This window comes from Bombina bombina, chromosome 5, assembly GCF_027579735.1.
Source record: "Bombina bombina isolate aBomBom1 chromosome 5, aBomBom1.pri, whole genome shotgun sequence".
Taxonomy (NCBI): domain Eukaryota; kingdom Metazoa; phylum Chordata; class Amphibia; order Anura; family Bombinatoridae; genus Bombina; species Bombina bombina.
In genome coordinates this window covers 158,810,751-158,824,808 of record NC_069503.1, presented here as the reverse complement: position 1 = coordinate 158,824,808, position 14,058 = coordinate 158,810,751, and positions in this window count along the sequence as shown.

Here is a 14,058-nt window from a genome sequence, read left to right as displayed (position 1 = left end):
AACAGTCCCGAAAAAAAGGAGAAACACCCCCTCTGGCTCCTTGACTGGAGACGGAGAAGAAGAAGATATAACCTGAATTGCTGCATGACATATACAGAGTCTTTCTTCTTAGGTGACTCGAGGCCAAGTGCTGACTGCTAGCCTCATAGGCTTCACCAGATATGTTAGGTTTGATCAACAGTTAATATATTGAAATAGTTATTATAAACTGCCTTCACTGTAATTGAATGATTTGAGGGGTTTATTTGAAAGAGTTGAAATGTTCCATTAGTTGAATTACCTCCAATTTCCCCATCCCGGTTCGGGGTCCCGCCCCGGAAACAGAGCTGGCCAAACTTGGTTCTTCATCCCCCTTTACTACTACTATTGTTACTTTGGCCAGCTGCTCTTCTCCCTCCCTTCTATTCCCTCCTCGCCCCTTCCCCCTTCCTCCCTTTCCTCCCCGACCCTTCCCTCCATCCACCTTCAGCTTCTCCCCCTTTCCCTCCACTTCCTTCTCTTGCTTCCCATAGTCCCCCGACTTCCAGTAGATATGGGTTTATACCCCTTATTTGCACTATTGAGATGTATCAAGATTTTGTTAAAAGATTTGTATTATTACAGTTATGTTAATTTTTCTTTTGTTTTTCCTCTCATGTCTGTCACTTCTGCTCCACTTAAAAGGGTAAAGTCACCTTATCCGACCTTCTTCCTTTCTGTCCTTTACTACAAGCCAGGTCATCCTGATGCAGCCGCTTTGACAACTACCACTGCTGAATACCTACATGGGGTAAGAGCTTTTACATATACTCGACACACTCACAAATGACTGACAACACATTGACGCTTATTTCACAAAATGTGAAGGGACTAAACTCTCCCACAAAACGCTCAATAGCACTGCGATGCTTTGCTAAACACAAAGACTCGATTATCTTTATTCAGGAAACCCACTTCAAAGAGCAGGCGGAACCTAGATTCCTCTCCAAGTCACATCCAGAGGTTTATTTTAACTCCCTACCAGGTAAAAAAGCAAATGGTGTGGGGATTCTGCTACACAAGAATATTCATTTTAAACTAACGAAAAAAGTAACAGATGATGAGGGTAGAATTCTGATACTAATAGGGACACTATTTAACAACCCGGTGACCTTAGCAAATGTATATGCTCCCAATAATCATAAGGCGAAATTCTTCAACCAACTTAGCAAACTAATAAACGATAATAAGAAGGGGACTTTAATATTGGGTGGGGATTTGAATGTCACATTGGACCCCACGTTAGATTCCTCCTCTGGGAAGACACCCTCCTTAGCCCGACCCCCAAACGCGATTTATAATTGCCTGTCACAGCTAGGCCTGATAGATGTCTGGCGAATACAGCATAGTACACAAAGAAACTACACGTTTTATTCTCACCCCTGGGCAGTCTACACGAGAATAGATTACCTCTTAATTGAGAGACACCACCTAGCTCTAGCCACAGAATCCGATATTCAGCCAACTGCCTGGTCAGATCACTCCCAGATAAGCATCAATCTGAAATGGCCCAATCATCCTATCACCCCCTTCATATGGAGATTAGACAGCTCGCTCCTCAACGATCCAGCAACCAAAGAGACCCTGACTAAGACATTACGGGAATATTTCCAAATAAATGCTACACCTGATATGAAACCTAAACTGGTATGGGAAGCCCATAAGGCTGTTATGAGGGGAGAATGCATCAAACAATTGTCATTTAGGAGGAAGACATATAATGAGAAAGTACACACTTTGACAGGGCAACTTGGGAATTTAGAACTCCAACACAAAAATGCACCATCAGATACTATGATATACACCATGTTAACCAAAACCAGACAGGATCTAAATCATATTTTAAGGAAGGAAGCACAAAGAAAAGCTCTAAATATTAGGAAGCTATATGCTTACGAAGGAAACCGATCAGGCCCTCTCCTCGCTAAACTCTTACAAGCCCAACGCGCTAGATCCCAAGTGGAAAAGCTAGTGACCACAGACAAACAACACTTACATGATAGCAAACAAATAGCAGACTATTTTAGTAAATTCTATTCTAAGCTATACAATTTAGACAGCATAGACACGTTGGAACACTTGAAAGACATGCAGGAATATATAAAAGCCGCAGACCTTCCGGCCTTAGATCAAACACAAAAGGAAGCTTTGGAAGCTCCCATATCATTAACAGAAGTTGTTAGAGCCATTACCAATTTACCCACAGGAAAGAGCCCAGGTCCCGACGGCTTTACCAACGCATACTACAAATCCTTTAAAGGTATTCTAGCTCCACACCTATTGCACTTATTCAACACCTTAGACGAAAACCCTACTCTCTCTAGGGATATGCTGATGGCACATATTTCGGTCATACCAAAACCCAACAAAGACCCCACCGACCCGGGTAGTTATAGGCCTATATCCCTCTTAAATTCGGACGTCAAGATTCTGGGCAAGATTTTGGCCACACGAATTAATGGAATACTTAGCTCCCTCATACATACGGATCAGGTGGGTTTTGTCCCTGGGAGGGAAGCCAGGGACAACACAATTAGGGCGGTTACCTTGTCCTCTTATGCCAAACGTTATAACATCCCTTCAGTCCTTATAGGGACAGATGCCGAAAAGGCATTCGATCGCATTAATTGGACCTTTCTAAAAGAAACTTTACATTCCCAAGGATTCGGCCCCAAAATGATACAACGTATACTTAGTTTATATTCCCAACCTACAGCTAGAGTCAAAGCCAATGGAATGCTTTCAGATCCCTTTGACATAAAAAATGGGACGAGGCAGGGCTGCCCCTTATCCCCCATACTGTTTATCCTGACTATGGAAGTCCTTGCAGCTAACATCAGGCAGAACGAAGAGATTAAAGGAATCCCAATAGGACCTCATAGCTTTAAAGTAGCGATGTACGCAGACGACATCTTATTTTCACTAGCAGATCCCCTCACCAGTATACCTGAAGTGCTGCGACAAATAGACACCTTTGGTAAATTCTCCAACTTCCTAGTTAACAAACATAAATCAGAAATTTTAAACATATCACTCCCTACTTCCAACTTCCGCTCCATCAGTGAGATATGCCCATTAAAACTACAAGAAAAATCTTTAAAATATCTGGGGGTAAATATCTCCCCAAACATGGCACAACTATTCGACGAAAACTACCTGACACTTTCTCGCAAACTACAAGTAGACCTCAATACATGGTCATCTAAACCAATTACATGGTGGGGGAGAACTCAATGTGTTAAAATGACAGTCTTGCCCAGGGTCTTGTACGTATTCCAAACCCTCCCAATCCCAGTCCCCAAATGGTATGTAGTGCATATACAAAAACTTATCAATCTATTTATTTGGGGGAAAATTAAGCCGAGGGTGAATAGGGAAAACCTATATAGAACACAGGATAGGGGAGGATTAGGCTTACCTTGTATACAAGATTATCTAGACGCAGTAACATTGCAGAGAGTAATAGATTGGCACAGGTCGGCTGATACTAAAGCGTGGGTAGCAATAGATTCACACATCCTCAAAACCCCTGAGGTAGGAGCCCTTTGTTGGGTCCCTAAAGAACTCAGACCACCCCAGTGTACAGAGCTTACCATACACCGTAGAACATTTGAATCTTGGGATTTAATCACCACAAGGAGAAAACATATCTCGGGAGTTCGTTCTCCACTATTCCCAATCCCGAGAAATGCAGAACTAATAGGGGGATTGGATAAAGGTCAAAGGAGATTGACGGGCTGGGGGTATACTAGTCCATTAAATGAATTTGTTACACGGGGGAAGCTCAAAAAGAAAGAAGATTTGAATGACATACTAGGAGGTAGTTATTCAGGATGGTTAAAATATTCCCAGTTAGCTCACTTTGTACATACATCACCCCATAGACAGGACTACCTGAGGGAGCTAACCCCATTTGAGAGCCACTGCATCACTAAAGGAACAGCAAGACATTCACTGTCTTTAGCAAAGAAAATGATCCAAGGAAAACATGCACAACAACTCCCTTCATACACACATCACTGGCATACAGAAATTCGCACTGAGTTACAGATAGAAGATTGGCAATACATTTTCTTGCGAACAGGGAAAGCCTCAACCTCCCCCCAAGCCCTAGAACTCAACTACAAGGTCTTATCACGTTGGTACCTCACCCCGGAGAGGTTACAATCTATCTACCCTGAAAGCTCAGGGAAATGCTGGCGAGGGTGTGAGGGGAGAGGCACCTACCTACATATGTGGTGGAGTTGCCCCAAGGTACAACCCCTGTGGAGCGCAGTGGAAAGTTATCTTAGACCACTACTGGGGAATGACATCTCTTTGTCGCCTAGAATTGCGCTACTGAATGACCTGCCGAAACTACCATGCAAATTAAGACTGACTATACTCCAAATGAGCATGACAGGAGCCAAATCGCTCATAGCCTTACACTGGAAGACCCCCTACTCACCGACATTGACAAACTGGATAGACAAAGTAACTGACCTCCTAAACATGGAGGAATATGGCTACACTAAGAGGGGGAAAGCACACATGCTAGCAGACATAAAATTCCTATGGGAGGGTGGTAGACGAGATGGCGCCCCAACTGCATCCACGGAAACTTAGCTCCTAGGCCCCCAGGGGGGGCACTTCAACAAGACTTTCTTTAGAAGGACTAAAAAACGAAAGGACAGATTGACAACCACACTTTTAAAATCTCTTTTGAAGACGTACTTCCTCGAGACATATAATATAGCGGAAGACAGATATTTTCTTTTTCCCCTTTTCTTTTCTTCTTTTTTCTTTTACTTTCTTTCTTCTTCTGTTTGTTTTTATGTGCAAGCTTAAGTTGTTTACAAACTGTTATTATCTTTAAGATTCAATTCTCTTTTTTGTGATTCAAAGTATAAGAGTAAGTTAACATAGACCAGTTATCAATCCCCGGTGTGAAACTTTGGACTTTGAGACATTTACAAGAACCCGGGTTATAGTTAGCTCAAAACCAATAATGTCAATGCCATGTATATAATATATGTCTGCCATAGATAAGAATATCATTCGAAATGCATTGTACAATCTTGTTTTGAATCAATAAAACAGTTTTCAAAAAAAAAAAAAAAAAAAAAAAAAGGCTGAAGGAGAACAAAGTGTACTGGGTGTCCAATCATGTTTCTTTTTAAATTTCCCGGTTCCTAAAAATTATCTCTGTGTTCCTAAAATCGATGCCATACCTGTAGTCTATTGTTCAAAAGGATGGCATAGGTTGTGTTTCCTGCTCTTATGTCTGTGGAGGGTCCTGGACCCTTGTCTACAAAGGCTGAAGGAGAACGACCTGTACTGGGTGTCCAAGCATGTTTTTTGTTCAATATTCCCGGTTCCTCTAAATTATCTCCGGGTTCCGCAAATCAATGCCATACCTGTACTCTATTGTGCAAAAGGATGGCATATGTAGTGTTTCATGCTGTTGTGGCTGTTGAGGGTCGTGAGCCATCGTATAAAACGGCTGAAGGAGAACGACCTGTACTGCCTTGCTGCTCCTTTTAGGCAGGCCAGCTCTTTGCATACATGCCCACAGACTCTGTAACAGATGCCTGTTTTAGGGAGAGGTGCAGCCATAATGCAGGGTCAGAACCTCTGTCTGCAACTGGTATACTTGATTGTGCAAAAGGAAGTAACCTTACCATGGTTCCCTAACCGCACGTCTTGTGAGGGTAATCATGATGGCCATGTAGACCTCCCCCGAGAGGTCTGGAAGTAACAGGGATGAAAGTGCTAAGAATAGTACTACTTTACACAACCGAGTTAGCCATGGGTCCCAGTCCAAGACCGCATGTCTTGTTGTTTTGTTTGGTGCGGCTAATCATGCAGGCCATATAGACCTCCCACCATTAGGGGTTGTAACAGGTATTAAACTAATAAGAACAGTACTACTTAACACAACCTAGTTACCATGGGTACCAGACTGCATGTTTTGTTGTTGTACTTTGTTAGGCTAATCATGATGGCCATGTAGACCTCCCCCGAGAGGTGGCAGTAACAGGGATGAGAGTGCTAAGAATAGTACTACTTTACACAACCAAGTTAGCCATGGGTCCCAGTCCAAGAACGCATGTCTTGTTGTTTTATTTGGTGCGACTAATCATGCAGGCCATATAGACCTCCCACCATTAGGGGTTGTAACAGGTATTAAACTAATAAGAACAGAACTACTTAACACAACCTAGTTACCATGGGTCCCAGACCGCATGTTTTGTTGTTGTACTTTGTTAGGCTAATCATGATGGCCATGTAGACCTCCCCCGAGAGGTGGCAGTAACAGGGATGAGAGTGCGAAGAATAGTACTACTTTACACAACCAAGTTAGCCATGGTTCCCAGTCCAAGAACGCATGTCTTGTTGTTTTATTTGGTGCAACTAATCATGCAGGCCATATAGACCTCCCACCATTAGGGGTTGTAACAGGTATTAAACTAATAAGAACAGTACTACTTAACACAACCTAGTTACCATGGGTCCCAGACCGCATGTTTTATTATTATATTTTGTAAGGGTAATCATGCAGGCCATATAGACCTCCCCCGATAGGGGGAGTAACAGGGATTAAAGTGCTAAGAATAGTACTACTTAACACAACCTAGTTACTATGGGTCCCAGACCGCATGTTTTGTTATTATACTTTGTCAGGGTAATCATGCAGGCCATATAGACCTCCCCCGATAGGGTGAGTAACAGGTATTAAAATGCTAAGAACAGTACTACTTAACACAACCTTACCATGGGTCCCAGAGCATATGTTTTATTATTATATTTTGTAAGGGTAATCATGCAGGCCATATAGACCTCCCCCGATAGGGGGAGTAACAGAAATTAAAGTGCTAAGAATAGTATTACTTAACACAACCTAGTTACCATGGGTCCCAGACCGCATGCTTAATTATTATACTTTGTCAGGGTAATTATATATCTAACAAATCTATCATGCAGGCCATATACACCTCCCTTGATAGGGGGAGTAACAGGGATTAAAGTGCTAAGAATAGTACAAATTAACACAACCTAGTTAACACTGGTTCCCAGACCGCATGTCTTCTTGTTATACTTTGTCAGGGTAATCATGCAGGCCATATAGAAGGGGGGAGTAAGAGGGATTAAACTGCTAAGAAAAGTACTACTTAACACAACCTAGTTACCATGGGTCCCAGACCGCGTGTCTTGTTGTTATACTTTGTCATGGTAATCATGCAGGCCATATAGACCTCCCCCGATAGGAGGAGTTACAGGGATGAAAGTGCTAAGAATAGTACTACTTAACACAACCTAGTTACCATGGGTCCCAGACCGCATGTTTAATTATTATACTTTGTCAGGGTAATTATATATCTAACAAATCTATCTATTTATCTTCTATCGATTCTATCTAACTATCAATCTATGTATATCTATCTATCCTATCTATCTATCTTGTGTCCGGACTGTTTTGAGACAGCCACTTGTGTTTTTGACAAATTTGAAGTAGGAGGACAGACCAATCACAGGGATTAAAGAATAGTACTACTTAAGAAAACCTAGTTATACCAGTACCACCATGGGTCCCAGACCGCATGTTTGGTTGTTATACTTTGTCAGGGTAATCATGCAGGCCATATAGACCTCCCTTGATAGGGGGAGTAACAGGGATTAAAGTGCTAAGAATAGTACAACTAAACACAACCTAGTTAACATTAACAGTGGTTCCCAGACCGCATGTCTTGTTGTTATATTTTGTCAGGATAATCAGGCAGGCCATATAGACCTCCCCCGATAGGGGGAGTAACAGGGATTAAAGTGCTAAGAATAGTACAACTTAACACAACCTAGTTAACAGTGGTTCCCAGACCGCATGTCTTGTTGTTATATTTTGTCAGGATAATCAGGCACGCCATATAGACCTCCCCCGATAGGGGGAGTAACAGGGATTAAAGTGCTAAGAATAGTACTACTTAACACAACCTAGTTACCATGGGTCCCAGACCGCATGTTTTGTTATTATACTTTGTCAGGGTAATCATGCAGGCCATATAGACCTCCCTTGATAGGGGGAGTAACAGGGATTAAAGTTCTAAGAATAGTACTACTTAACACAACCTAGTTACCATGGGTCCCACACCGCATGTTTTGTTGTTATACTTTGTCAGGATAATCATGCAGGCCATATAGACCTCCCCGGATAGGGGGAGTAACAGGGATTAAACTGCTAAGAACAGTACTACTTAACACAACCTAGTTACCATGGGTCCCACACCGCATGTTTTGTTGTTATACTTTGTCAGGATAATCATGCATGCCATATAGACCTCCCCCGATAGGAGGAGTTACAGGGATGAAAGTGCTAAGAATAGTACTACTTAGCACAACCTAGTTACCATGGGTCCCAGACCGCATGTTTAATTATTATACTTTGTCAGGGTAATCATGCAGGCCATATAGACCTCCCTTGATAGGGGGGAGTAACAGGGATTAAAGTGCTAAGAATAGTACAACTTAACACAACCTAGTTAACATTAACAGAGGTTCCCAGACCGCATGTCTTGTTGTTATATTTTGTCAGGATAATCAGGCAGGCCATATAGACCTCCCCCCGATAGGGGGAGTAACAGGGATTAAAGTGCTAAGAATAGTACAACTTAACACAACCTAGTTAACAGTGGTTCCCAGACCGCATGTCTTGTTGTTATATTTTGTCAGGATAATCAGGCAGGCCATATAGACCTCCCCCGATAGGGGGAGTAACAGGGATTAAAGTGCTAAGAATAGTACAACTTAACACAACCTAGTTAACAGTGGTTCCCAGACCGCATGTCTTGTTGTTATATTTTGTCAGGATAATCAGGCACGTCATATAGACCGCCCCCGATAGGGGGAGTAACAGGGATTAAAGTGCTAAGACTAGTACTACTTAACACAACCTAGTTACCATGGGTCCCACACCGCATGTTTTGTTATTATACTTTGTCAGGGTAATCATGCAGGCCATATAGACCTCCCTTGATAGGGGGAGTAACAGGGATTAAAGTTCTAAGAATAGTACTACTTAACACAACCTAGTTACCATGGGTCCCACACCGCATGTTTTGTTGTTCTACTTTGTCAGGATAATCATGCAGGCCATATAGACCTCCCCGGATAGGGGGAGTAACAGGGATTAAACTGCTAAGAACAGTACTACTTAACACAACCTAGTTACCATGGGTCCCACACCGCATGTTTTGTTGTTATACTTTGTCAGGATAATCATGCACGCCATATAGACCTCCCACCATTAGGGGTTGTAACAGGTATTAAACTAATAAGAACAGAACTACTTAACACAACCTAGTTACCATGGGTCCCAGACCGCATGTTTTGTTGTACTTTGTTAGGCTAATCATGATGGCCATGTAGACCTCCCCCGAGAGGTGGCAGTAACAGGGATGAGAGTGCGAATAATAGTACTACTTTACACAACCAAGTTAGCCATGGTTCCCAGTCCAAGAACGCATGTCTTGTTGTTTTATTTGGTGCGACTAATCATGCAGGCCATATAGACCTCCCACCATTAGGGGTTGTAACAGGTATTAAACTAATAAGAACAGTACTACTTAACACAACCTAGTTACCATGGGTCCCAGACCGCATGTTTTATTATTATATTTTGTAAGGGTAATCATGAAGGCCATATAGACCTTCCCCCGATAGGGTGAGTAACAGGTATTAAAATGCTAAGAACAGTACTACTTAACACAACCTTACCATGGGTCCCAGAGCATATGTTTTATTATTATATTTTGTAAGGGTAAACATGCAGGCCATATAGACCTCCCCCGATAGGGGGAGTAACAGGGATTAAAGTGCTAAGAATAGTACTACTTAACACAACCTAGTTACTATGGGTCCCAGACCGCATGTTTTGTTATTATACTTTGTCAGGGTAATCATGCAGGCCATATAGACCTCCCCCGATAGGGTGAGTAACAGGTATTAAAATGCTAAGAACAGTACTACTTAACACAACCTTACCATGGGTCCCAGAGCATATGTTTTATTATTATATTTTGTAAGGGTAATCATGCAGGCCATATAGACCTCCCCCGATAGGGGGAGTAACAGAAATTAAAGTGCTAAGAATAGTATTACTTAACACAACCTAGTTACCATGGGTCCCAGACCGCATGTTTAATTATTATACTTTGTCAGGGTAATTATATATCTAACAAATCTATCATGCAGGCCATATACACCTCCCTTGATAGGGGGAGTAACAGGGATTAAAGTGCTAAGAATAGTACAAATTAACACAACCTAGTTAACACTGGTTCCCAGACCGCATGTCTTCTTGTTATACTTTGTCAGGGTAATCATGCAGGCCATATAGAAGGGGGAGTAAGAGGGATTAAACTGCTAAGAAAAGTACTACTTAACACAACCTAGTTACCATGGGTCCCAGACCGCGTGTCTTGTTGTTATACTTTGTCATGGTAATCATGCAGGCCATATAGACCTCCCCCGATAGGAGGAGTTACAGGGATGAAAGTGCTAAGAATAGTACTACTTAACACAACCTAGTTACCATGGGTCCCAGACCGCATGTTTAATTATTATACTTTGTCAGGGTAATTATATATCTAACAAATCTATCTATTTATCTTCTATCAATTCTATCTAACTATCAATCTATGTATATCTATCTATCCTATCTATCTATCTTGTGTCCGGACTGTTTTGAGACAGCCACTTGTGTTTTTGACAAATTTGAAGTAGGAGGACAGACCAATCACAGGGATTAAAGAATAGTACTACTTAAGAAAACCTAGTTATACCAGTACCACCATGGGTCCCAGACCGCATGTTTGGTTGTTATACTTTGTCAGGGTAATCATGCAGGCCATATAGACCTCCCTTGATAGGGGGAGTAACAGGGATTAAAGTGCTAAGAATAGTACAACTAAACACAACCTAGTTAACATTAACAGTGGTTCCCAGACCGCATGTCTTGTTGTTATATTTTGTCAGGATAATCAGGCAGGCCATATAGACCTCCCCCGATAGGGGGAGTAACAGGGATTAAAGTGCTAAGAATAGTACAACTTAACACAACCTAGTTAACAGTGGTTCCCAGACCGCATGTCTTGTTGTTATATTTTGTCAGGATAATCAGGCACGCCATATAGACCTCCCCCGATAGGGGGAGTAACAGGGATTAAAGTGCTAAGAATAGTACTACTTAACACAACCTAGTTACCATGGGTCCCAGACCGCATGTTTTGTTATTATACTTTGTCAGGGTAATCATGCAGGCCATATAGACCTCCCTTGATAGGGGGAGTAACAGGGATTAAAGTTCTAAGAATAGTACTACTTAACACAACCTAGTTACCATGGGTCCCACACCGCATGTTTTGTTGTTATACTTTGTCAGGATAATCATGCAGGCCATATAGACCTCCCCGGATAGGGGGAGTAACAGGGATTAAACTGCTAAGAACAGTACTACTTAACACAACCTAGTTACCATGGGTCCCACACCGCATGTTTTGTTGTTATACTTTGTCAGGATAATCATGCATGCCATATAGACCTCCCCCGATAGGAGGAGTTACAGGGATGAAAGTGCTAAGAATAGTACTACTTAGCACAACCTAGTTACCATGGGTCCCAGACCGCATGTTTAATTATTATACTTTGTCAGGGTAATTATATATCTATCAAATCTATCTATTTATCTTCTATCGATTCTATCTAACTATCAATCTATGTATATCTATCTATCAAATCTATCTATCTTGTGTCCGGACTGTTTTGAGACAGCCACTTGTGTTTTTGACAAATTTGAAGTAGGAGGACAGACCAATCATCTTCTTCCATCTCCCTGTTCCAAAAATGCAGGCCATATAGACCTCCCCCGATAGGGGGAGTAACAGGTAGTAGTAAACTGCTAAGAATGGTACTACTTAATACACCACGGGTCCCAGACCGCATGTCTTATTGTTATACTCTGTCAGGGAAATTATATATATTTCAAATCTATTTATCTATCAAATCTATCTAACTATTAATCGTATCTATCAAATATATATTGCATCTATTGATCGATGTAATTCGTAACTATAAAATGTATATTGCATCTTTTGATCTATGTAATTCGTATCTATCAAATGTATATTGCATCTTTTGATTGATGTAATTTGTATCTATCAAATGTATATTTCATCTTTGGATCGATAACATTCGTATCTATCAAATGGATATTGCATCTATTGATCTATGTAATTCGTATCTATAAAATGTATATTGCATCTATTGATCTATGTAATTTGTATTGATCATATGTATATTGCATCGATTGAGCTATGTAATCTATGTATCTATCAAATCTATCTTGTGGTTGTGCAAATGGACTGTTTGCGGTTGTTTGCGGAGCGTTACACTTGGAGTTTGGTCTGTCACTGTGAAGCGGGTGTAACCCTTACACTACCTGATCGATACGACATCATAACTGATGTTTTAAAGCACGTTATTGCAAACAATTTATTAATGTTAGGTGATTTAGGCCCTTTATGGGTTAAAAGCAGACTCTGCATCAACAATGTAATTTTCCATGGGAGTTTTGACATGGATCCCCCTCCAGCATGCCACAGTCCAGGTGTTAGTACCCTTGAAACAACTTTTCCATCACTATTGTGGCCAGAAAGAGTCCTTGTGGGTTTTAAAGTTCGCCTGCCTATTGAAGTCAATGGCGATTCGCGAACAATAGCGGAATTTCGAGTCCGCCGTTCGCGAACTGAAATTTTTAAGTTCGTGACATCACTAGTTATAATATGTGTATACAAAAAATGGAGCTAGCCAATAGTATTTATATCCTCTCCAAAGCTCCTATCTAATGGGTTAAACTCCAAAGTGTAAAATACATAATGATATAACCCCTATACAGGGTGTGTTCCCCTTCAATATATATATAACACGTGCGTGCAATAATAGTGATAATAATGCCCCTAGGGTGCATACAAATGTTATTATAATTATAAACTATAAAAGAAGGGAGAAAGAGAGAACAACACTAAAAAAGTGTGTTAGAAGCAAGAGGTGCGCCTATTCTATGCTATTCCTAAGGTAAAGGTTCTAATTATGGTATTTTTTGTAAAGTATAATGCAACAATAATACAACAATAAAATTGTGTGTAAAAAAAATGTGGATGATCAACAATAGCAAGTGCAAAATGACAAATACTTAATGGATTCCTTGATGTTTGTAATCAGCACAGAACGTCCATATATGTAGAATATAATGAAAGTCCCACAATTTCTAGGGAGGCGATAAAGATGGCCCCGAACGGCTCTGAAGTTTCGGCTTGCGAATTATTGCACTGGAAGTGCAAATATCTTTGTGAGTATTAGTATTTCTTTCTTTGGAAATCTCACTTATTGTTGGGTTTATCTGCACCAGAGCGCCTCTTCTTTTTTGTCATTCCCAGGACCAAGTTTTATAAAAGAAGGGAAAAGGAAAAAAAGAAAAACAATTATACAAATAATGCGTCCTATAACCTAATAACAAAATATAGTATCAGATACCAGAGTGAATGTATATATACGTATCAGTTCATATACTGTATGCTATATAGCACTTATCAGTTCAAGGGAGATGTCAAGGCTTCAGGATGTATTATTTATATATATATATATATATATATATATATATATATATATAAATAGGCAACAAACTCCTGTTTTAAAAAAATGCATCTATAATAGTAGATATATATATATACCAGATATTGGACCTAACCCAAGATCACCTATTTTCCCCTAAGAGACATCAAATATGTCCTATTTTCAGGATTATCTATATTGACCCTGGATTCCAAGTTGTTCATATGTCAAAACCCGGGTCTCAAATTTATATCCGACCATTTGTGAAATATAACTCCAGATGTCAATTGAAATACCATAACAGGGGGAACATAAAGAACTATTGAATACAAATTAATGTATATTCAGTGGACTAAGTAGATATCTTGTTCCACTAGCCTATATGAACATATGTATGTG